Source organism: Bos javanicus, chromosome 11, assembly GCF_032452875.1.
Source record: "Bos javanicus breed banteng chromosome 11, ARS-OSU_banteng_1.0, whole genome shotgun sequence".
In the NCBI taxonomy this organism is placed as follows: Eukaryota; Metazoa; Chordata; class Mammalia; order Artiodactyla; family Bovidae; genus Bos; species Bos javanicus.
This window is the reverse complement of record NC_083878.1, coordinates 94,183,135-94,207,246: the sequence shown is the minus strand read 5'-3', so window position 1 is coordinate 94,207,246 and position 24,112 is coordinate 94,183,135. Positions and strand designations below refer to the sequence as shown.

The following is a 24,112-nucleotide window of genomic DNA, read 5'->3' as shown; positions in this document are numbered from 1 at the left end:
CTAGGTTGGTCATAACTTTCCTTCCAAGAAGTAAGCGTCTTTTAATTTCATGGCTGCAGTCACCATCTACAGTGATTTTGGAGCCCCACAAAATAAAGTCTGACACTGTTTCCACTGTTTCCCCATCTATTTCCCATGAAGTGATGGGACCGGATGCCATGATCTTCGTTTTCTGAATGTTGAGCTTTAAGCCAACTTTATCACTCTCCACTTTCACTTTCATCAAGAGGCTTTTGAGTTCCTCTTCACTTTCTGCCATAAGGGTGGTGTCATCTGCATATCTGAGGTTATTGATATTTCTCCTGGCAATCTTGATTCCAGCTTGTGTTTCTTCCAGTCCAGCATTTCTCATGATGTACTCTGCATAGAAGTTAAATAAGCAGGGTGACAATATACAGCCTTGACGTACTCCTTATCCTATTTGGAACCAGTCTGTTGTTCCATGTCCAGTTCTAACTGTTGCTTCCTGACCTGCATACAGATTTCTCAAGAGGCAGGTCAGGTGGTCTGGTATGCCCATCTCTTTGAGAATTTTCCACAGTTTATTGTGATCCACACAGTCAAAGGCTTTGGCATAGTCAATAAAGCAGAAATAGATGTTTTTCTGGAACTCTCTTGCTTTCCATGATCCAGCGGATGTTGGCAATTTGATCTCTGGTTCCTCTGCCTTTTCTAAAACCAGTTTGAACATCAGGAAGTTCATGGTTCACGTATTGCTGAAGCCTGGCTTGGAGAATTTTGAGCATTACTTTACTAGCGTGTGAGATGAGTGCAATTGTGCGGTAGTTTGAGCATTCTTTGGCATTGCCTTTTTTGGGGATTGGAATGAAAACTGCCCTTTTCCAGTCCTGTGGCCACTGCTGAGTTTTCCAAATTTGCTGGCATATTGAGTGCAGCACTTTTACAGAATCATCTTTCAGGATTTGAAAGAGCTCAACTGGAATTCCATCACTTCCACTAGCTTTGTTCATAGTGATGCTTTCTAAGGCCCACTTGACTTCACATTCCAGGATGTCTGGCTCTAGAAGAGTGATCACACTATCGATTATTATTTTTAACCCCTTCCAAATTTTCCTACTTTCCTAGACAGAACAATTCAAACTTCTCAGGCCCTGTCCCAAATCTTGCCATCTTTGCATATTCAAGTCCAGGAAGTCTCAGGCACAGAAGGACTGTTCTTTGAACGCGATTGGCCCTCCTTTACTGGCAATCAGCCAAGGTTGTGAATGGGCTCCATCACAGGTAAAGGGGCTGAACAGTGACCCCCAAGCCAATAGGTACTAAACAAATCCTATGCCTTTCTTCCTCTTTCTCTCCTCCTCCCCTCCCCTAACCCCAAAAGGCTGAAAGTAAACAGCACTAAGGGCTTCCCAGGTGGCTCAGTGGTAAAGAATCTGCCTACCAATGCAGGAGACGCTGGTTCAATCCCTGAGTTGGGAAGATCCCCCATAGGAGGAAATGGCAACCCACTCCAGTATTCTTGCCTGGAAAATTCCATGGGCAGAGGAGGCTGGTGGGCAACAGTTCATGGGGTCACCAAGAATCCAACATGACTGAGCACGCACACACCACCAAGGCATGTACGAACAGCACTAACAGCAGTGGCAGATCTGGGGCCTAATGGGAATCTGTCTCCAACATTACTGAACTTTTGGGAAGGAGTTGCTGTCTTTCAGGGGTCTCTATACAGCCTGGAGTTTCTGGGGCCATCTTGTCTACCTCTTGGGAAACCCTGCCTAATGAGGATGCCTAATGAGGATGCCAACACAGAGAAAAAGAGACTACTTCTCAGTGATGTCATCTGAGGTTCTAAATTCTGCCATACCTGGATTTATCCCTTGAGTTTTCTGATGTTGTGTGCCCAGAGATCTCCCATTTCTTGTTTAAGCTAATTTGATACAAAATTAGATCAATACAAAAGTGAATGAATCTTGACTAGTGAAGAATTTCAACTAAAAATGGAGTGTATAATAAAACAAGGGGGAATGTCATGGAATCCACTGCAGAAAGCACAGCCAGAAACCAAAGGAATGAACAGGCTGCTTCTGACTCCACATCTCTCGCTCTTGACCTCTCTCCCTGAGGCCACACAATCTCCCATTCCTGCTTTTTCTCTGCATATCTCCTTTTTTTCCCCTCTGCAGATCAGTGTTTCTGCTGACTCATTGGCTCATCTAGAAAAGGTCCCAGGACTGATTATTACTGGCCCAGAATTGGTCACGTGACCCTAAACCATTATTGTGATTGGCCAAACAGGGGCCATTACCTCTGGCTGGGTCCAGGCCCACCTAAACCAAATAGACTAAGAGAGGGTGAAGAATGGACTTAAAAAATCTAATTACTGTTTTCAGAATAATGGAGACTGAATGCCAAATACTGCTCTGCCCCCTGACAAGTCTCTGTATGGAGTTAAGTGAGTTTCTGTTTTACAAATCAATGGAGCCCTGAGTAAGCTCAGGGCTAGTCCCTTGTCCTAGAGGAATGGTTCTAATGGAAGCTTTCACCTGTGACAGCAGCTTATGGAGGGCTGGTTTCGCTTGGGCTTTCACTAATCTCCATTCAAATCACACATGAGCCAGAGGGGACTGGTTCTGACTCAGCCCAAGCAGGAGGCCTTCCCTTGGCATCATTGGAGTTTTATAAAGGTCCTGTTACATGGAATCATAAGGAGGCAGGGGGTCCAAGGAGAGAAGTCAGGGAGAGAGGAGGGGATCGTAGAAGAGCCAGCCTCTGAGCAAGTCCTTCAAGGATGGACAGAAAGAACTTCTCAAGGCTGCAGTTAAGAAGACAAGTAGTTGCAAGTGTTGGCGAGGATGTGGGAAACTTGGAGCCCTCACACACTGCTGATGGAAATGCAAAATAGTGTACTCGCTTTGGAAAACAGCCTGGCAGGTCGTCAAAAAGTTGAACATAGAGCTACTGTATGACCCAGTCATTCTACTCCTAGCTGTATACCCAGGAGAAATGAAAATGAGTCCATGCAGAAACTTTTACACGAATTTTCACAGCAGCATTCTTCATAATTGCCCAAAAGAAGAAACAACTCAACTGTCTGCCAGCTGATGAACAGATAAATAAAAACGTGGTTTGTCCACACAATGGGATATTATTCCATCATAAGAGGAAATAAAGTACTGATATCTGCTACAATGTGATTGAACCTTGAAAATCTTAAGTGAAAGAAGCCAAGGGACTTCCCTGGTGGTCCCAACCCAGGGGACCTGGGTTCAATTCCTGGTCAGGGAACTATATCCCACAGGCTGCAACCAAGAGTTCACGTGCTGCAATGAAGATCAAAAATCTTGCCTGGGACAACCAAAAACAGTCAAATAAATAAATAAAAATAAAAAATATAAAAAGAGAAGGAAACCAGTGACAAAAGACCAAATGTTGTATGATTCCATTTATGAAATGTCGGGCATAGAAAAATATACACAGGCAGAATGTAGATGGGGGATTGTCTATAGGTGTGGGGGGAGGAGTTGGTGCAAAAAAAAAAGTGAATGATGCTAATAGGGATTTGGAGGGGGATGTTGCAAATTGGAGTGATGGTTTTGTAATTGTGAACACAAAATATTCAACAAAACATTGAATTGTACACTTTAAACAGGTGGTGAATTATATTGTATGTGAATTATTATCTCAGGATAGCTATTAGCAAAGAAGAAGAATAGAATATATCTAGAGGTAGGAGAAGGGGGCCTAAGCTGCAGAGCAGCCTGGAAACTCCAAGATGTCAGGATCACCCATCTGATCAGCTGGCCACCCTGCCCGCCCCTCATCCCTTGGATTCCAAAACAAGTGAAGGGAATTGGGGGCTGAGAGTCCAGCCCTGAGGTGCAAAGAGTAACAGTCAAAGGAAAAAGGGGGAGAGAAGAAACTCTATCTCCAAGGCCAGAGGTGGGTAGGAAGCTCCACAAGGAAGCAGAGGGTCCTGGTGATCGATGCCAGTCTGGGTCACTGGCTCAAGTGCCGGGGAGAGATCAGAGATCTGGTAGCACAGGACTGTGACATGTGCGGGTTCCTCGGTGTGAAGGCTTGGTCCTGGACGACCCCCTCCACTGTCACCCACTGCCTGTCTGTGGAGATGGTTCCAACATGGCCTTTGGCTGCAGCTGGTTGCACAGGTACGGACCTCTGACCCCAGCTGAACCAGCCTTAGTCCTTTCTCTGGAATTTGGGACCTTGACAGAGGAAGAGGCGTTCTCTTCCACAGGCTAGCTCACGTGAGCTAGAAGGTAGTGAAGGGCCGAGCCTCCTCCCCCTACTCCCCGTGGGTAAGGCTGAAAAGAAGAGGGCGCTGCTTCCCCAGCTGTTGGGAATGTTCTGAGGTCCCCATGGAAGGAGCTGTAAAGTGCGAGCACCTGGGAGCACTTGGGCAGCGTGGGGCTCTGTGCACCTTGTCGGGAGAGCCCAGAGAGACTGGAGCTGCAGCAGAGAAGCAGGTAAGGAGGGTTCTCGAAGCAGCAGCACTAGTGGGGGAAGGTGGAGAGGGGCTGGCTGTCCCAGCAACTTCCCTGGAGAGGGGTTTGGAAATCACAGACCAGAGCCATTGGTACCCACTGCCCTTGGCCACAAGTCCTAGGGAAGCAAAAGTTCCCTAGGAGCAGCAACGTGACGGCCTTGTTAATGTGGTGAAGAGTAGATATTCTGTGCCAGCAGGCCCATTATACTTTTCAAAGCATAGTCACCTCCACAGTCTCATTTGCTCCTTCCCCAGATATGTTAGAGAAAGATGTAGCATTCTCTGAGAGCTGCCAGGCCCAGGCCCCTTCTAGAGTAAAGCTGCCTGGCTGACCCACCCTTGCACACTGGATTAAGGTGTGTACCCAACACAAAGGTAGCCACCCCACAGGTGGGCCAGTGGCCTGGGGAGGAGCCTGGCTGAGCCCCATGTACTGAGCACAGATAACAGTGACCAAAGGAGCCAACGTGCTTCCCTCTCAGGGTTTGAGAGGCAGCCTCCGGAGAGAGGCAGAGCTCTGTTTTTGCAAGGCCAGAAGCCAAGAGACACAGTAAGAGAACAGAGATCGAAAGCCAGGAATGAATAAGAAGTGGTGGCGGCGGCAGCCAGGAGATGGGATAAAGGTAGGAGAGAGGCATTGGGGGGGTGAAGCAGGGAGCACGACGGCTGAGATGGGGGCAGTCAGCTTGGAGGGGCCCTAGAGCAGACCAGCTTTGGCAGATGGCACCCCGTGGCCTGGCACCAGAGAAGCACTGGACCCTCAAGGGCCTGTCTGCACAAAATGGAGTCGGGAGGCTTAGATTGCGGTCTTCATTGTTGTCCTGAGCCTCCTTATCAGGAACCCTCAGGGACCACCTGAGTCACTGTTAGTCCTTAAGGCTGCCTCGTATACCCACCCATGAATCTCTGGCCCAGCCAGAGGAGGCCATTCCTGGCCAAGGTCAGCACATCTCAGCGGGGTCCTTCCTCTTGTCTGCCCCCGTACCCTCTCTTCTTCAGAGGGGTCCTTGTCAGGGGCAGACCACAGGGAAGACCTGTGATGTGGTGACATCAGTCAGGCCTTCAGCCTCAGGGATAAGTCTAGAGAGGTACCCAAAGCGTCAGTGAGAAGCTGATCAAATTAAGTCAAGACACGAAGGAAACTTCTCTTCTTCCTTCTTTCCGTCCTTTGTTTACTCAAGTAAACTTGACTCTCAAATGTGTCACTGATTCAGGCACCCAGCAGAGTCCAATCAACTATGACCAAGGGACCAGGGTTATGTAATACTCATGGCTCCCGGGGCTCAACCCTGGTGCTGGGTCTTCTTGGAGGAAGAGGGAACAGGGTGCAAATTAAGACCTAAAATATGTGCACTAAGCAGAGAGATAAAATCAGGGGATGGGAACTAACATTTTAAAAAAAATTGATAAATGTCGAGTGCTGTCCATACAGTTTTCAGTTTACTTAAGGCTTCCCAAGAACTCTGCGAGATAAGCATTAATAGCCTTGTTGCACAAATGAGGGAAGTTAGGCTTGGAAAGTTAGGGCAATAGCCCAAGACGTTGAATCTAGTACGGGGTGAGGCTGGATGAGAGTTCAGTACCATCCAAGGCCAGAGGTTACGCTCTTTCCTCTGTACCACACTGCCTGGCACTGATTGGAAATGATGTTTCTGCCCTTGCTTTGCTGAGTCTCAAAACCCCACCAACTCCGTTTCACCGAAGGGCCTTTGAAACTTTCAAGCTCACATTCATCATCATTCATGTATTGTTCCATCGCTCAGTAGTATCCAACTCTTTGCAACCCTGTGGACTGCACCACGCCAGGTTCCTCTGTCCTCCACTGTCTCCCCGAGTTTGCTCAAATTCATGTTTATTGAGTCAGTGATGCTATCTATCTCATCCTCTGCCACCTTCTTCTCCTATTGGCTTCAATTTTTCCCAGCATCAGGGTCTTTTCTTATAAATCAGCTCTTTGCATCAGGTGACCAAAATACTGGAGCTTCAACATCAGTCCTTCCAATGAATATTCAAGGTTGATTTCCTTTAGGACTGATGGGCTTAATATCCTTGCAGTCCAAGGGACTCTCAAGAGTCTTCTCCAACATCACAATTCAACAGCATCAATTCTTCAGTCCTCAGCCTTCTTTATGGTCCAACTCTCACACCCATACATGACTACTTGAAAAATCATAGCTTTAACTATATGGACCTTTGTGGGCAAAGTGATGTCTCTCCTATACATTATCTAGGTTTGTCATAGCTTTTCTTCCAAGGAGCAAGCGTCTTTTAATTTCATGGCTGCAGTCACTGTCCACGGTGATTTTGGAGCCTGAGAAAATAAAATCTGTCAGTGCTTCCACTTTTTCTCCTCCTTTTTGCCATGAAGTGGTGAGTTTGTTATCAAACAGACAAGGAAATGGAGTCCAGAGAGAGTTAGTGTCCAGCCTGTAGTCATATAGGGATTCAAATGCAGAAAGGGGACAAGGATGTAGGTCTCCTAAGTCTGATGCTAGGGCCCTCCCCAGACGACATGCCACCTTGAGGGTGTCCTGTTCGATGGCTTCTTTATCCCTGCAGAGCTGATTGGTGAGGCTGCCCCAGGCTGGTTCCTGCCTGGCTCTCTGATTCCACCTTCTTCTCTAGTTCCTCCTTCTGTCTGTCCCCTAAATGTAACCATTGGTGGCTCTCCTGGGAAGTCCCCTACCAAGAGTAATGTGGCTCCACAACTCTGCACTCAGGACTGCAGACTCCCCAGGGGCCATACTGTGTCTTTCATCTTTGACATTCCCTAAATTCCTGACCCAAACATCAAGGGAGTAAGCCATAAAGGCTGAGATAACTGTTGGATAAGGTAAGATCATTAGGTTATGCATGCCTAAGTTGCCACTGCATCCACTAACCCACCTCCATCCATCTACCCTCCCTCCACTATTCTTTCATTCACTTGTCTGTCCATTCATCTAACAAGGCTCATCAACAGGCCATACTTATTCACACCTCCATGCTCCCTCTGCCTACATGCTCTTTCTATCTTCCTTCATTTGACACTAACTCATCTTCCATCGCATCCTCTGGAGAGCCTTTCCCAAAGCCCAGATTTGACTAAGAAACCTTGTGTCCAAAGAACACCTTTTACACTTATCACATTTTTTAAAGCCTTATTGAGATGTAACTCACAAATAAGCTTATACTTCAGTTCAGTTCAGTAGCTCAGTTGTGTCCGACTCTTTGCGACCCCATAATCGCAGCACGCCAGGCCTCCCTGTCCATCACCAACTCCTGGAGTTCACTCAGACTCACGTCCATCGAGTCAGTGATGCCATCCAGCCATCTCATCCTCTATCGTCCCCTTCTCCTCCTGCCCCCAATCCCTCCCAGCATCAGAGTCTTTTCCAAGGAGTCAACTCTTCACATGAGGTGGCCAAAGTACTGGAGTTTCAGCTTTAGCATCATTCCTTCCAAAGAAATCCCAGGGCTGATCTCCTTCAGAATGGACTGGTTGGATCTCCTTGCAGCCCAAGGGACTCTCAAGAGTCTTCTACAACACCACAGTTCAAAAGCATCAGTTCTATGGCGCTCAGCCTTCTTCACAGTCCGACTCTCACATCCATACATGACCACAGGAAAAACCATAGCCTTGACTAGATGGACCTTTGTTGGCAAAATAATGTCTCTGCTTTTGAATATGCTATCTAGGTTGGTCATAACTTTCCTTCCAAGGAGTAAGCGTCTTTTAATTTCATGGCTGCAGTCACCATCTACAGTGATTTTGGAGCCCCACAAAATAAAGTCTGACACTGTTTCTACTGTTTCCTCATCTATTTCCCATGAAGTGATGGGACCGGATGCCATGATCTTCGTTTTCTGAATGTTGAGCTTTAAGCCAACTTTTTCACTCTCCACTTTCACTTTCATCAAGAGGCTCTTCAGTTCCTCTTCACTTTCTGTCATAAGAGTGGTGTCATCTGCATATCTGAGGTTATTGATATTTCTCCCGGCAATCTTGATTCCAGCTTGTGTTTCTTCCAGTCCAGCATTTCTCATAATGTACTCTGTATAGAAGTTAAATAAGCAGGGTGACAATATATAGCCTTGACATACTCCTTTTCCTATTTGAAACCAGTCTGTTGTTCCATGTCCAGTTCTAACTGTTGCTTCCTGACCTGCATACAGATTTCGCAAGAGGCAGGTCAGGTGGTCTGGTATTCCTATCTCTTTGAGAATTTTCCACAGTTTATTGTGATCCACACAGTCAAAGGCTTTGGCATAGTCAATAAAGCAGAAATAGATGTTTTTCTGGAACTCTCTTGCTTTTTCCATGATCCAGCAGATGTTGTCAATTTGATCTCTGGTTCCTCTGCCTTTTCTAAAACCAGCTTGACTGTCAAGGTCAGGGGCAGCAGCCGAGAGTGCCAGGCTGCGACAGCGCAGGAACGGCCGAGAGGAGCTACCCCGCATCCGAGGTCAGGGGTGGCCGCCAGGAGGAGCAACCCCACACCCGAGGCCAGAGGCAGCGGGAGGACCAACTCCACACCCAAGGAGCTGTGGCTGTGCGGGAGCAGGAGGGCCTAGAGGAGCTATCCCAAGTTGAAGGTCAGGAAGGGCGGCGGTGAGGAGATACCCCTCGTCCAAGGTAAGGAGCAGCGGCTGTGCTTTGCTGAAGCTTATACTGCTCACCAGTAAATGGAGAGAAGGGTTGTTGGAGCAAGGAATAGCAACTTTATTTTTATTTGGGAAGCCAGTAGACCAAGAAGATGGTGGATAAATATCCCAAAGAGCCATCGTCTCTGTGTTAGAATTCTAGGAGGGGAGGGAGTAAAATCCTGGTTCCAGTTAGACTCTGTAGGCGATGTGTTGATTTCTTCCCTCTTGCCACCCTGCACAGGTGGGCCTGATCAGAAGTTGAACAATGATATTTTAGCTTAACACTCATTACCTGGGTGGCAGGGTTCCCAGAGATGGGCAATTATGTATAATTTAAGGTTACAGACAACATGCCTTTGATGATTAACTTGCAGCAAAAGCAATAGAATACAAAGATTAAAGTAAAAGAAACATCCAATATGGAGTCAGATTTGTTTTTTCCTATAGTAATACCACAAAATTCATCTTTTTATAGTATACAGTTCAGTGGTATACTCACAGTTGTGCAACCATCACCACTAACTTCAGAATATTTTCATCACTCCATAAAGAAACCCTGTACCTACTAATCCCTTACTATTTCACCTCAACTTCTCCAACCCTTGGCAATCATGTGTCTACTTTCTGTCTCTATAGATTTGCCTACTCTGGAGATTCCATATAAATGGGATCATACCATATGTGGCCTTTCATTTAGTATAATGTTTTCAAGGTTCATCCATGTTGTAGCATGTGTCAACACACTTCTGCATTTTTGATAAGGGTTGAGAACATTTGTTAGCTTTGGCCCATTCTGGTCCTCTGGTGAGCTCAATTAAAAAAAAAACAAAAACAAAAACAAAACAACCATAGGGTTGCAAAGTCTTAGAACTTCTCAAATTTAGAGCCAAAGTGGCTATCCTAGAGAGATTATTGGAAAACCAAAGGCCAAAAAAAGTTGCTGGCTTTGAAGGTGGAGGAAGGAGCCACAAGTAGAGGAACACAGGCAGCCTAGAGAGACTAGAGATGAGAAAAGGGATTCACTCCCAGAGCCTCCATAAAGAAGGCCACCCTGCCCTGCCCACATCTTCATTCTAGCCCGTTAAGACCCACAGGGAACTTGGACCCCCCAGAACTATAAGATAATTAATTTGTGTTGTTTGGACTTTGTGTATAACTCGGTTTCTGTTAACTTGTTACATACAGCATCAATAGGAAACTCCTACCGAGTTTGGTACCTGGAACTGGAGAGCAGGACTGCACCTCGCTCATCTCCGAAGCGTCGGGAGGTGCAACATACCAGGTAAGCGTTCAGATTCTGCCTCGGATGACCCACGGCTTACATTGTAGTGTTTGCATGTTGTGTATCCTTGAGTAAGTGATTCGTCCTCTCAACAGAATTTCCTCATCAGTAAAATGGAAATAACTGTGTTCCTTCACAAGACTGTCATAAAGATCGACATAGCTCTTAGCACAGTGCCAGGCCGATGGGGAACGCCAAATAAATAAATGCTGGCCAGTGTTACCACTGTTGCCATGCATCGTTGACTGTACTTTGTTTTAACGATTTTTTGTGTAAATATGTTGTTGTGTAGGTTCTGTATTTTTTACATTATCATTTGGGTGGGAGGGCTGTGTTGGGTCTTCACTGCTGTGTCGGAGCTTTCTCTAGTTGTGCTGAGCAGATGCTACCCTTCGTTGCGGTGTGTGGGCTTCTCACGGCGGTGGCTTCTCTTCCTGCAGAGGGCAGGCTCTGGGCACGTGGGCTCAGTACTTGTGGTGTATGGGCCTAGTTGCCCAGTCGCATGTGGAATCTTAGTTCCCCAACCAGGAGTCAAGCCTGTGTCCCCCACATTGGCAGGTGGATTTTTTGCCACTGGACTACCTACGGAAATTCCACTTATTATTTTTTTTTTAATATTGATTTGGCTGCACCAGGTCTAAGTTGCAGTGTGCAGGATCTTTAGTTGCAGCATGTGGGATCTAGTTCCCTGGTCATGAATCGAACTTGGGCCCTCCCTGCATAGGGAGCACAGAGTTTTAGCCACTGGACCCCCAGGGAAGTCCCTCATTAACTGTATCTTGAACTGACCTTAATCAGAGCTAACTCTGTTTCCTCTTGTGGTATCTAAAGGGACAGAGTACTTGTGCTCAGTGTGGGCTGGAGTCCATACCAAGAACACTGGTTTCAAACCCTGGAAGGTCCAGACAGCAGTCATATTCCTCAGTCAGGTAGCTGTACCTGGTTCTAGATGTTTTCTAGTTTGGGGTGGTAAAACTACCAACAGCACAGAGAGAAGGGTGTCTCCATGTATGAGAAAGTGAGGGATGGAGCCAGGAAAAGGAAAAGAGATGCTAGGTGGAAGCCAAGTAGGAATCTGGCAACTGAGATTGGTCAGCATCTTGAAGGATGGGCAACAGGGAGGCTGAGTGGGTTCTTGAGCACACAACATTTACCCCAGTTCCCACGATGAATATTAAGCACTATATCCACTAGGATGGAGAAGGCAATGGCACCCCACTCCAGTACTCTTGCCTGGAAAATCCCATGGATGGAGAGCCTGGTAGGCTGCAGTCCATGGGGTCGCAAAGAGTCAGACACGACTGAGTGACTTCACTTTGACTTTTCACTTTTATACATTGGAGAACGAAATGGCAACTCACTCCAGTATTCTTCCTAGAGAATCCTAGGGATGGGGGAGCCTGGTAGGCTTCTGTCTATGGGGTTGCACAGAGTCGGACACGACTGACGCAACTTAGCAGCAGCCACTAGGATAGCTAAAACAAAGACAATAACAAGTGTTGATGAGGATGTGGAGAGATTAGAACCCTGTTACATGGCTGGTGGGAATGTAAAATGCTACAACTACTTTTGAAAACAGTTTGGCATGTCCTTAGATAGTTAAATATACAGTGACCATAGTTAGTTAGTTCAGTCGCTCAGTCGTATCCAACTCTTTGCAACCCCATGAATCGAAGCACACCAGGCCTCCCTGTCCATCACCAACTCCCCGAGTTCACTCAGACTCACGTCCATCGAGTCAGTGATGCCATCCAGCCATCTCATCCTCTGTCGTCCCCTTCTCCTCCTGCCCCCAATCCTCCCAGCATCAGAGTCTTTTCCAAGGAGTCAACTTTTTGCACGAGGTGGCCAAAGTACTGGAGTTTCAGCTTTAGCATCATTCCTTCCAATGAACACCCAGGACTGATCTCCTTTAGGATGGGCTGGTTGGATCTCCTTGCAAGGGACTCTCAAGAGTCTTCTCCAACACCATAGTTCAAAAGCATCAATTCTTCGGCGCTCAGCTTTCTTCACAGTCCAACTCTCACATCCATACGTGACCACAGGAAAAACCATAGCCTTGACTAGACGGACCTTTGTTGGCAAAGTAATGTCTCTGCTTTTGAATATGCTGTCTAGGTTGTCATAACTTTCCTTCCAAGGAGTAAGCATCTTTTAATTTCATGGCTGCAGTCACCATCTACAGTGATTTTGGAGCCCCACAAAATAAAGTCTGACACTGTTTCCACTGTTTCCCCATCTATTTCCCATGAAGTGATGGGACCGGATGCCATGATCTTCGTTTTCTGAATGTTGAGCTTTAAGCCAACTTTTTCACTCTCCACTTTCACTTTCATCAAGAGGCTTTTGAGTTCCTCTTCACTTTCTGCCTTAAGGGTGGTGTCATCTGCATATCTGAGGTTATTGATATTTCTCCCGGCAATCTTGATTCCAGCTTGTGTTTCTTCCAGTCCAGCGTTTCTCGTGATGTACTCTGCATAGAAGTTAAATAAGCAGGGTGACAATATACAGCCTTGACATACTCCTTATCCTATTTGGAACCAGTCTGTTGTTCCATGTCCAGTTCTAACTGTTGCTTCCTGACCTGCATACAGATTTCTCAAGAGGCAGGTCAGGTGGTCTGGTATTCCCATCTCTTTGAGAATTTTCCATGGTTGATTGTGATCCACACAGTCAAAGGCTTTGGCATAGTCAATAAAGCAGAAATAGATGTTTTTCTGGAACTCTCTTGCTTTTTCCATGATCGAGCGGATGTTGGCAATTTAATCTCTGGTACCTCTGCCTTTTCTAAAACCAGCTTGAACATCAGGAAGTTCACGGTTCACGTATTGCTGAAGCCTGGCTTGGAGAATTTTGAGCATAACTTTACTAGCATGTGAGATGAGTTCAATTGTGCAGTAGTTTGAGCGTTCTTTGGCATTGCCTTTCTTTGGGATTGGAATGAAAACTGCCCTTTTCCAGTCCTGTGGCCACTGCTGAGTTTTCCAAATTTGCTGGCATATTGAGTGCAGCACTTTCATAGCATCATCTTTCAGGATTTGAAATAGCTCAACTGGAATTCCATCAACTCCACTAGCTTTGTTCATAGTGATGCTTTCTAAGGCCCACTTGACCTCACATTCCAGGATGTCTGGCTCTAGGTCAGTGATCATGCCATCATGATTATCTGGGTCGTGAAGATCTTTTTTGTACAGTTCTGTGTATTCTTGCCACCTCTTCTTAATATCTTCTGCTTCTGTCAGGTCCATACCATTTCTGTCCTTTATCGAGCCCATCTTTGCATGAAATGTTCCCTTGGTATCTCTAATTTTCTTGAAGAGATCTCTAGTCTTTCCCATTCTGTTGTTTTCCTCTATTTCTTTGCATTGATCGCTGAGGAAGGCTTTCTTATCTCTTCTTGCTATTTGTGACCATATGATCCAGCAATTTCACTACTGTGTACTTGCCCACATCCACACATTTGTCCACACAAAAACTTATCCATGAATGTTTGCAGAAGCATTTTTTGTAATAGCCAAATGTCAGAAACAACCCAACCTCTGTCAAATGGGGACTGAAGAAACAAAATGTGATCTATGCATACAATAGAATAATATTTGGCAATTAGAAAAGATTGAATGACTGAGACATACCACAACATGGATAAATCTTTAAAATATGATGCTAAATTAAAGAAGGCAAACACAAAAGACCCCATGTTGTATGATTCTTTTTATATGAAATATCTAGAATAGGTAAATCCATGGAGACAGCAAGCAGATTAGTGGTTACCAAGGACTGGAAAGAGGGAAGAAAGAACAGGGGACTGTTCATGGTAACAGGGTTTCTTTGGTGGTGATAAAAATGTTCTGAAAACAGGTAATGGTAATGGTTGCACAACTCTGAGTATATCACTGAATTTCACACTTTAAAGGGTGAATTTTGTGGTGTGTGAATTATAATCTCAATAAAGCTACTATTAAGTGCTGGAGAAGGCAATGGCAACCCACTCCAGTACTCTTGCCTGGAAAATTCCATGGACAGAGGAGCCTGGTAGGCTGCAGTCCATGGGGTCACTAGGAGTCGGACATGACTGGGTGACTTCACTTTCACTTTTCACTTTCATTCATTGGAGGAGGAAGTGGCAACCCACTCCAGCATTCTTGCCTGGAGAATCCCAGGGACGGCGGGGCCTGGTGGGCTGCCGCCTATGGGGTCGCACAGAGTCGGACACGACTAGAGCGACTTAGCAGCAGCAGTAGCAGCAAATAAGCGCTACCCACCTTTGAGCACTTTCGGTGTGCCAGCGAGTGAGCTGAGTACATGCTTGAGTTTGTTACCAGGCTTTAGGGTCAAGGCTGACCCGTTGAGGAGCCTGAGCTGGACTCGTGTGACTCCTACCTTCTTGGAGGGAGGCAAGGAGCAGAGAGGCCCAGTTTGGCAGACAGGTAGATAAGGGAGTGATCAGAGGGGTAAGCATCCCTGAGACATGAGGGCACCTGAGAAAAGTCAAGTCACTTGAATTCAGAGAGCCGGTCAGAAAGCGTGTCCATCTGTGGCTGCCAGATGTCAGGCCTCCAGAACAGGGAGCCTGGCCTGCTGTCTACTCTTTGGCCCTCTGGACCCCAGAGGAAACCTTGGTGACTTAAAGCAGGAGAATAACCTTCCAGTTGGTGGAAAATGAATTGAGGAGGAGGCTAAAAGAGAACCAGAGAGATGAATTAGGAGGCTGGAGTCATCACCTGGAAGTGAGATAACTTACACTCCAAGGGGAGATGGGCCATGTATTAGGGTTCACCAGAGAAACAGAACCAACGGGATATATATACATATACATCTATACCTCTGTCTCTATCATCTCTATCTGTATTTATAGCAAGTGATTTATTGTACGGAACTGGCTCATACAATTATAGAGGTTAAAAACCCCTCAAGTCTGCATTTGTCAACCTGGAGACCCAGGAAAGCCTGTGATATAATTCCAGCCTGAGCCCAAAGGCCTGAAATTCAGTAGACCATACGGTGTAGATTCCAGCCTGAGGGCAGAAAAAGCCAAAGTCCTCACTCAAACAGGGAGGCAGATTTCCCTCTTCCTCCGTCTCTTCTTCTACTCGGCTCTTCATTGACTGGATGAGGGCCACCCACATTAGGGAGAACAACCTGCTTTACTTAAAGTCCATTGATTCAAATGTTCATCTCCTCCAAAAACACTGTTGCAGGCACATCCAGGAAAACATGTGACCAAATACCTGGGCACTCCTGACCCAGTCACACTGACACATGAAATTAGCCATCACAGGCCATAAGCAAATAAACATATAATAATGTATGGTCAGGGAGCAATAAAAAAAGTACGGGGAAAAATGAAGCAGGGCGACTGACTTGAGAACAGTGGGACCAGAAGGACAGGCAGAGAGAAGGTATCGAAAATAAATGAAAGGCTGAATGTTGCATTCCTCCAAGTGTTACTTTTTTCTTTATGCCCCACATTGCTTTGCCTTCTGTTAGGTTTTAACTGCAGCGAATGCTATTGTCACTGGGAATTAAGGTATTTTCTTTTTTTTTTTTAAAGAATCAGCAGCTTGAAAGACACCATGTTCACACATTCTGCCGGAATGTCACATTTGATATGGCCACTGGACACGCTTGACTTCTTCTTTATTTATGATTTCTGGCGCTTTTCCTTTGAGGCCGCTCAGAATAGCTTCTGATCCTGCTCGCTCACAGAAACGGTGAAATCAAATCTTCCTGTGCTCGCCCCATCGGAGGCCAGTTTGCTTACGTAAGCTACTCCCGCCCTCGCTGAGTAACTGGATGGTGAGAGCAGAGCCCCGGACAGATTTCAGATGAGGCTCTCTTCACATAAACATCTCTGACTCGTGTACTATTCTTCTGGTAAATTGCTTTTGTTTCCAGAAACCTCGTCGCAATCGATACAAGTTGTGTGCGTGCTACGGGAGACCACATTTGAGCCATTGGCTGATCACTAATCTCTTTATTCCCCTTTAAATGTTTTTGGTCTTTCCCTCGGTAATATTCAAATCGATGTCCTGACTTATTTATTCTTTGGGAGTCTCAGTATCTCCCTCAGCATCGCATCACTTCTGTTTGATGATAGATTTTGTTGAATTCCTGTACCCTGGGCAAAGCAGCAGGCTCCAAGGACTGTCTGTTGTGTGTGGGTGTAACGTGTGTACATGTCAACAAATTTGCACGAGTGTGAGTGTGTCTAGCCTAATAAGAGGTGAAAGACCTCTGAGTTCAAAATCAAACAGATGTAAGTTGGAGGGACAGTTTTTCCATGGTCTAGCCACTAACCTTGGGCAAGTTGTCTCATGGGGGCCTAGGATCCACAGCTGGAAAAGAGAAATACAGGTCTATACCCAAGAGAAAGGAAAACATATGTCCACATTAAAACGTGTACAAGAATGTTCATAGCAGCATTTTTCATAATAGCAAATGAAACCCATAGCCCATCAACTGGTGAATGGATAAATAAAATCCATTCAGTAGAATATGATTTGGGGACTTCGCTGGCAGCCCAGTGGTTAAGACTCCACACTTACAATGCAGAGGTGATGGGTTCAATGCCTGACTGCAGAACCAAGATCTCACATGCCACATGGTGTGGCCAAAAAAAATAAAAGAATATATGATTTGACCATCAAAGAAATGAAACACTGACGCGTGCTACAACATGGATGACCCTAGAAAACATGGTTCCACATGAAAGAAGCAGGATACTAAAGACCCTGTGTATTCATCTGCTGCTGCTGCTAAGTCACTTCAGTCGTGTCCGACTCTGTGCAACCCCACAGACGGCAGCCCACCAGGCTCCCCCATCCCTGGGATTCTCCAGGCAAGAACACTGGAGTGGGTTGCCATTTCCTTCTCCAATGCATGAAAGTGAAAGTGAAATCGTTCAGTCGTGTCCAACTCTTTGCGACCCCGTGAACTGCAGCCTACCAGGCTCCTCCGCCCATAGGATTTTCCAGGCAAGAGTACTGAAATTGGGTGCCACTGCCTTCTCCGATTCATTTGCTAGGGCTGCTGTAACAAAATAGCACAGGATGGGTGGTTTAAACAACAGAAATATATTGCCTCCCAGTTCTGGAGGGAGGCTCGAAGCCCAAGATCAAGGGGTCAGCAGTTTTGCTTTCTTCTGAGGGAATCTGTTCATGCCCCTCCTAGCTTTTAGTGGTTTGCTGGCAATCTGCCGTATTCCTGGGCTTGTAGGTACATCACCTCAATCTCTGCCTTCATCTTCACATAACCATCTCCCTTTATCCAAATTTCCCCCCTTTAAAAAAAAAATGTCTGTATGTATGTTTGCATTTGGCTGCACTGGCTCTTAGTTGCAGCAAGTGGGATCTAGTTCCCCGACCAGGGATGGAACCTGGACCCCCTGCACTGGGAGCTCGGAGTCTTAACCACTGGATCACCAGGGAGGTCCCTAAATTTCTCCATTTTATAAGGACACCAGTCACTAGTCCACCCTCAAGACCTCACTTTGACTAATTACATTTGCAACAACCCTCTTTCCAAACAGGGTCACATTCTGAGGTCCTGAGCGTTAGGACTTCAATGTGTGTTGAGGGAAGGGGACACAATTCAACCCATTAATACCACATACTGTATGATTCCATTAATACGAAATGTCTGGAATAGGTAAGCCCGTGGAGACAGAAAGTAGATTAGTGGTTGCCAGGGACTGGGAGAAAGAAGGAGTTTGGAATGACTGCTAATGGATACAGGGTTTATTTTTGAAAGTGTTCTGAAATTAGATAGTGGTGGTACTTGCACAAGCCTGTGAATATACTAAAAACTAATGAACTGTACATTTTAAATGGATGAACTGTATGGTATGTGAATTATATCTCGAAAGAGCTAGTTTTGGGGGCGTTTTTTTTTTTTTTTGGCTGAACCCATGCCTCCTGCAGTGGAAGTATGGAGTCCTAACCACAGACCACCAAGGAATTCCACCCCCTCAAAAAAATGTTTTTTTGTTTTAAAAGAAAACGTGTAATGCCGGCCACTCTTCTGCCTTGTTGAGATTCTGCAGCTCCTGTGTTTTAATGCAAGTGAAAGTGTTTGGGAAACTCTGCAAAGATAAAATACAGTTGTAACCCTTAGTCTTTAAATTTTTAAATGCCTTTGGTATTTGTTAAGTGCATTCCACCCTGCATGGTGGATTCCCTATTAATTCCAAAGCTTTCTAATGCAATAAAGAGAATTCCAGCTCTCCTTAACAGCTGACTCTTAGCAGTTGCTGCAAGTTCACTGTCACATCATTGAGAAAAACATCTTTCCCAGACCTGCCCTGGGATGACCACGGAACGGTCATCCTTGAACGGATGTCTCTCTTACCACTGAGTTTACCTCCGGGAAGCCTCTGGAAAGCACCTTCCAACCTCTGCATTTTCAGAGACTAGTTCTTTTTTCCCCCTTTGCCTCTGTGCTTTTGCCCTTGTTGGAACATAGCTATTTCTTCCCCCAGAGGCCAGATAAAATTTCATGAAACAGTTGGGATTTCAGCGGCTAACAGAAACATGTCTTGTCCTCTGAGATGCCTTCGTGCATCCCTGCCCTCCTCCCAACCCCCAGGGGTTGCTGCCCAGACCCTTGGCATCTCTTAGGGCTCAAGCCTTAGGGACCACTGTGTCAGCGGCCAGCCATCAGCTGCCTCTGGCCACAGGAAGTGTGTATCCTCCTCTTATTCATGACCTTGGCTGTATACTTCATGCCTGCTGTAGGGTGAACTGTCTGAGTTGCAGGTCTCTCAGGCAGCCTGTCTCCTGTGGTGTGAGGAATCTCTGGCATGAAGTGCATATAGATTAGTAGGTTGTAGGTAAACAGTGCAGCCTCAGAATCTGATTTGGCCAAACTTAATTTACAATCCCTCCAGAAACTCCAATACTTTGGCCACCTCATGGGAAGAGTTGACTCATTGGAAAAGACTCTGATGCTGGGAGGGATTGGGGGCAGGAGGAGAAGGGGACGACAGAGGATGAGATGGCTAGATTGCATCACCGACTTGATGGACGTGAGTCTGAGTGAACTCCGGGAGTTGGTGATGGACAGGGAGGCCTGGTGTGCTGCAATTCATGGGGTCTCAGAGTTGGACACGACTGAGTGACTGAACTGAACTGAATTTACAATCCCTCCAATGTCCTCTTCTATCTACCTGTTAGATTTTACACTTTGGGGCCATTTCAAACTGGGTCCCCTTTCTAGCTCTCCAGCCCCTTGCTGTGTGTCTTTGGCTGTGTTGCCTAGCCTCTCTGGGCCTCTGTTCCTTCAAATCTGAAAGGAATGTAATGATCCTATCCTCATAAGGCTGTGATGACGATGGAATGATGTTTTTCTGATACGTACTGAGAGCCTGACTTAATGCTGGTGCACTCTCTCTCTTCCTCTTCTCTCTCTCCGCCCCCAGGAAAGATAAGGTTGCCCTGACTGAGGTCTGAGACACAGTTGGAAAGAGTGCCACCGTCAGAGTCACACACCCGTCATGTGAAGCCCCAGCTCTGGTTGCTGACTCTGGTTGCGACTCTGGACTGACCCCTCTAGCCCATATCTCCCCACGTCACTGGGGCTGGAGCAGGGAGTCCTGAGGGGCACCCGGGATCGTGGATAAGAAGCAGCTGAGAAGCCTGTTAGGGGCCGTCTGGCTGGGACACTCTGTTGTCACAACAGCCCTCCCAGAAATCATGTGACCTGACACCCTTCACACCCACCCAGGCTGCTCCCCCTTACAGGAGGACTCCATATTCAGCTCCATTTATCAGGGCCTGGGCACTTTCCTGGCTCTTGGGAGGGTGGACTCCAGGCCCCTCTCTGCAGCCTCCTTTGTTCCCCTGTCTCACCATCCACCCAGCATAGGGTGGCTTGGAGGAGCCCTCAGCCAGCTGGGTCTCTATTCTGGCCCAGCTGGTGGGAACATGGTGCTCATGAGGGGCCAGAGAAGGTCTCCCACTCATGCCCTACTCGGCCACTTAGAGCTGCAGGGCACCTGGGCAAGTCCCTTAGGTCCTCTGTGGTTGGGCGCCTCCTCCAGATGTTGGTGATAGTCACAGCCCCTCCCTCATAGGTGGCCACGTGGATTAAATGTCATCACATGTAAAGAATTTAGATCAGAGTCTAGCACATAGTAAGCACTCGATGAATTATTGTTGCTTATTCACTCAATTATTCACTCACTGGACACCTCCACTCTGCTGGGTGCTAGGGATGCAGATGAACCAGAGGGAGACCCCGCCTTCACAGGGCCCCCTGGGTCAGGCAGATGGGACCCGGGGCCACTACTGGACTCAGTGATAACACAGGGTTGGTGCTGGGGGAACTACACACGCGATGAGGAGAGTGGGGCTGTACAGAGAGGCACTGACTCCCCTGGGGTGGGTCAGGAGAAGCCTCCTCCGGAGGCCCTTTGGTTGGGCCATGCTGGGGGCGCAGGGATTCCCCTGCTGGTGGGAGAGGCCCAGAAGGGGGCAGTCCAGGTGTGGGACTGGCACAGGCAAAGGTGCAAAGGCAGGGAGAGCAGAGCCCACGTCTGGAGGCAAAGATGCTCACTGCCCACCCCGCCCCTCCTGCTCACCTGGAGCCTGCCCGTGGGGGTTCTGCTGTGAGAAGCTGTGCGACCAGGAGCTGGCCACAGGTGCCCAGGGCAAATACCCCAGCACTGCCCTCAGTCAAGATGAAGGGGCGATGGCAGGCACTTACCCAGTGTCCTGGCCCCTTGGGGTGGCTGCAACTCTTAAGCGGTGTTTCTTCCCCCTTCCCAGAAGTTCCCGGAGGGATGGAGCCCTGCTTCTGAAGGCATCTTGTATGACACTCACCTCCCACATGCACAGTTAGGACCCCAATCCTTTTCTCAGAGGCTGCTTCCCCGGGACCCCAGCCTAAGACATCTAGCCGTGTAAGAGCTGACCGGACAGGGGGTTTGTCCAGAACCCTCCGTCCTCCAGCATTCTGGCCACTTGATTGGTTCTCCTGACAGTTACTGAGCATTTGGTCATGGCCGGCTCCCGGAAGACACTTAGGGAGATTCAAGAAGTGGAGCCAAGAGTCCCTTGAGATGCTATCTGAGGAGGCAAGACAGCTGCGGGGGCGGAGGGGGGGCGGTGGGAGGGAGGAGGGCAGAAAGAACTGCAAGGTCTGAGAAAGGTCGAGTTCATTTAGGGAAGAGCAGGCAGGTGGGTGCTTTGGATCCCAGGGTGGTGCTATAGAGAGGAGGCGATGAAAGCTGAAAGGGCGTGGAGGGCTGGGCCGGCGTGTGGCCGCGGAAGCCGGAGATGCCCCAGCCTCTAAGAGACTGGCAACAGGGAGCCACGGAAGACAGAGGCTGGGGGATGGGGCGCTCTCTGTTAGAAGAAGCCCTCGGGCTCCGGGCAGGGTGGCAGGGAGGGGGCAGGCCGGGAAGAGGCTGCGGAGCAGGGTGGGCTCGTGCTGTTGTCAGCCAGCCCGGCTCCAGCCGGACCTGCCCCCCAAACTCAGGAGGGCCATCTTTTCATAAAAGCACGGAAAGCTTCCTGCTTTCCCACCCTTCCTTTCAGACCTGTTTCCTGCTTGGCCTCCAAACTTATTCCCATTCCTCCCACCTTCTCCCATTATCTCTGACTTCAGAATGTTTGCTTTGGCTCCACGGCCTCCTGCCTGCTCTCTCCTGGGGTCGGTGGTGGATACTCAGCAAAAAAAAAAAACAAAACCAAAAACGTTCCTTCCTGCAAGCCAGCCTAGACTCACCAGGGCAGGATTGTCTTCTTTCTACTTTAAGTAAACGGAATTGGCGCAACCTTGGCCTTGGAAGACAGATTCTGTCTTCTAACAACTTTCCTTCAAAACCACAAATGCATTTTGTCTCGATTTGAGGTGGTTCTTGCCTCTCGTTCTCAGCAACCTCAGGGCAAGTGCAAAGGGGCATCTGGCAGCCTTGAGATTTCACAGTGGATGCTGTGCTCTTGTGCAAAGTCGATTTCTCTCCACACCAGGCTGAGAGGGCAGAGATAGCACAATTCTCTGCCCATCCAATAAACATCTATGAGCCAGGCCTTGAGCTGGGTGTCCGAGGATAAAACATCTGCTCCCCAGGCGCCTGTGGCCTTGAGAGGGAGATGGACAGAGAGACTGGACACAGAAAGAGGTACAAGCAACTGTGGGGTCCACACTGACCTCGTACCTGTGGAGCACCAAGCTATGTAAGTTACCGAACCTCCCTCTGCCTCAGTTTCCTCTGAAAGGAGGTTATGAGGTTCCTTTCCTTAGAGAGAGGATTTAAGGTGAGACAGGTGGCTCAGACGGTAAAGAAGCCATCTACGATGCAGGAGACCCAGGTTCGATCCCTGGGTCAGGAATATCCCCTGGAGAAGGAAATGGCAACCCACTCCAGTATTCTTGCCTGGGAAATCCCATGGACAGAGGAACCTGGCGGGCTACAGTCCACGAGATCGCAGAGTTGGACACGACTGAGTGACTAACACTCAGATATGATCTAGAAATGATTGTGCTGTACCAGACATGTGGATGGTGTCTCTGGGGTGGAGGGGAGCCCCAGGAAGTTTCTCTTCCCAGATTTTACTTCTTCTGATGAGACTGGAGCCCAGCCCTGGACCTCTGCCCTCCTGGTGGGGACCTTAGCCCTATTCCTCAACCCCACCAGACTCTCCCCTTTTGTGACCCTCCTATTTGTCCAGTACCTTGCCAAGACCGGACCTGGGCTAAGCTCCCAGGCCCCTCTGATACTTTGCTGGAATGACCTTGAACCATAACTTAACCTTGTCAAAGCTCAGTTTGCTTATCTCTCATACCCATCCCAGAGGGTAGATGTAGGAGCGGCATAGGTACCAGGTAAGGGGATAAGTTGGCGCTCAGACAAGGATTGGTTTGAGATGGGGCATAGCCCCTTCCATACTAGCTCTGTGGCCTTGGGCAACTCACCCTACTTCTTTGAGAGTTTCATCCATGCTTGGGAGAATGGGGATTCGTGTAAGGAGCTGAGTAAGGACTCAGTAAAGGACAGCTATGGTTATTATTATTATGCAGAAAATAAAGGCGACCAGCCAGTGAAGCACCTGGCAGAATGCCTAACACATAATAAGATACTTAGCACATAAATGCTATGGTTGTGTTTGACCCCTGACTTTGTGCAGGTGCTTGGTGAAGGGCTTGAGGACCAGACGTCTTGCTTATTATGCAGACATCAATGCAACCTAAAGCTGAACTCCAAAGCATGGGCAGACCAGTGGTCAGAGCAAGGCAAGCCCACAGGATGCTGGGAATGTGGGGAGAACAAGAGATTAGTGAGCCAAGCATGAAGAAGAGAGTGAGGCCGGTTGAATGGGAGAGCCCCCATGAAAGCCCAAGGGTGGGGCTTTGAGGGCTGCTGGGCTTTAGGCACCCAAATACCAGTCAGATCTATTTAAAGTACCAGGGGCTGAGCACTTGCTTTGGAGATGCCTTAAGCTTCCCCGGCTGATGAACCACTTCCCAGTACACTTTGGCAGTGTCGCATGATACGCGTGTCTCATGCAAGAAGAACTGAAAGCTGAGTGTGAGCTGGGGAACCCAGAAGCCAGCAGAGATCATGGCAGCCTTCCTGGAAGAGCTGTCCTCATAGAATGAGCAGTGTTTGCTGGGAGTAGAGAGGGCAGGATCTGGAGGGAGAACGGCACAAAGGCAGGACCACAAAAGTGGCTGCAGGGGAAAGAGCAAGGAGATGAATCTCCTTTAAAAAGTGTAATACAATTTAGAATGGTACACTT

The 24,112-nt window shown here is 47.7% G+C and overlaps 1 protein-coding gene across 2 annotated transcripts in view; it reads left to right on the top strand.

The window, feature by feature from the left end:
* The first annotated feature begins 22,232 nt into the window (after window positions 1-22,232).
* Window positions 22,233-24,112, top strand: part of STRBP (spermatid perinuclear RNA binding protein) — a 199,183-nt gene continuing 197,303 nt past the window's right edge. For both annotated transcript variants that reach the window (XM_061433460.1, XM_061433461.1), the window contains exon 1: window positions 22,233-22,549. The gene's annotated coding sequence lies outside the window, so the exon portion shown is untranslated. The remainder of the gene's footprint in view (window positions 22,550-24,112) is intronic.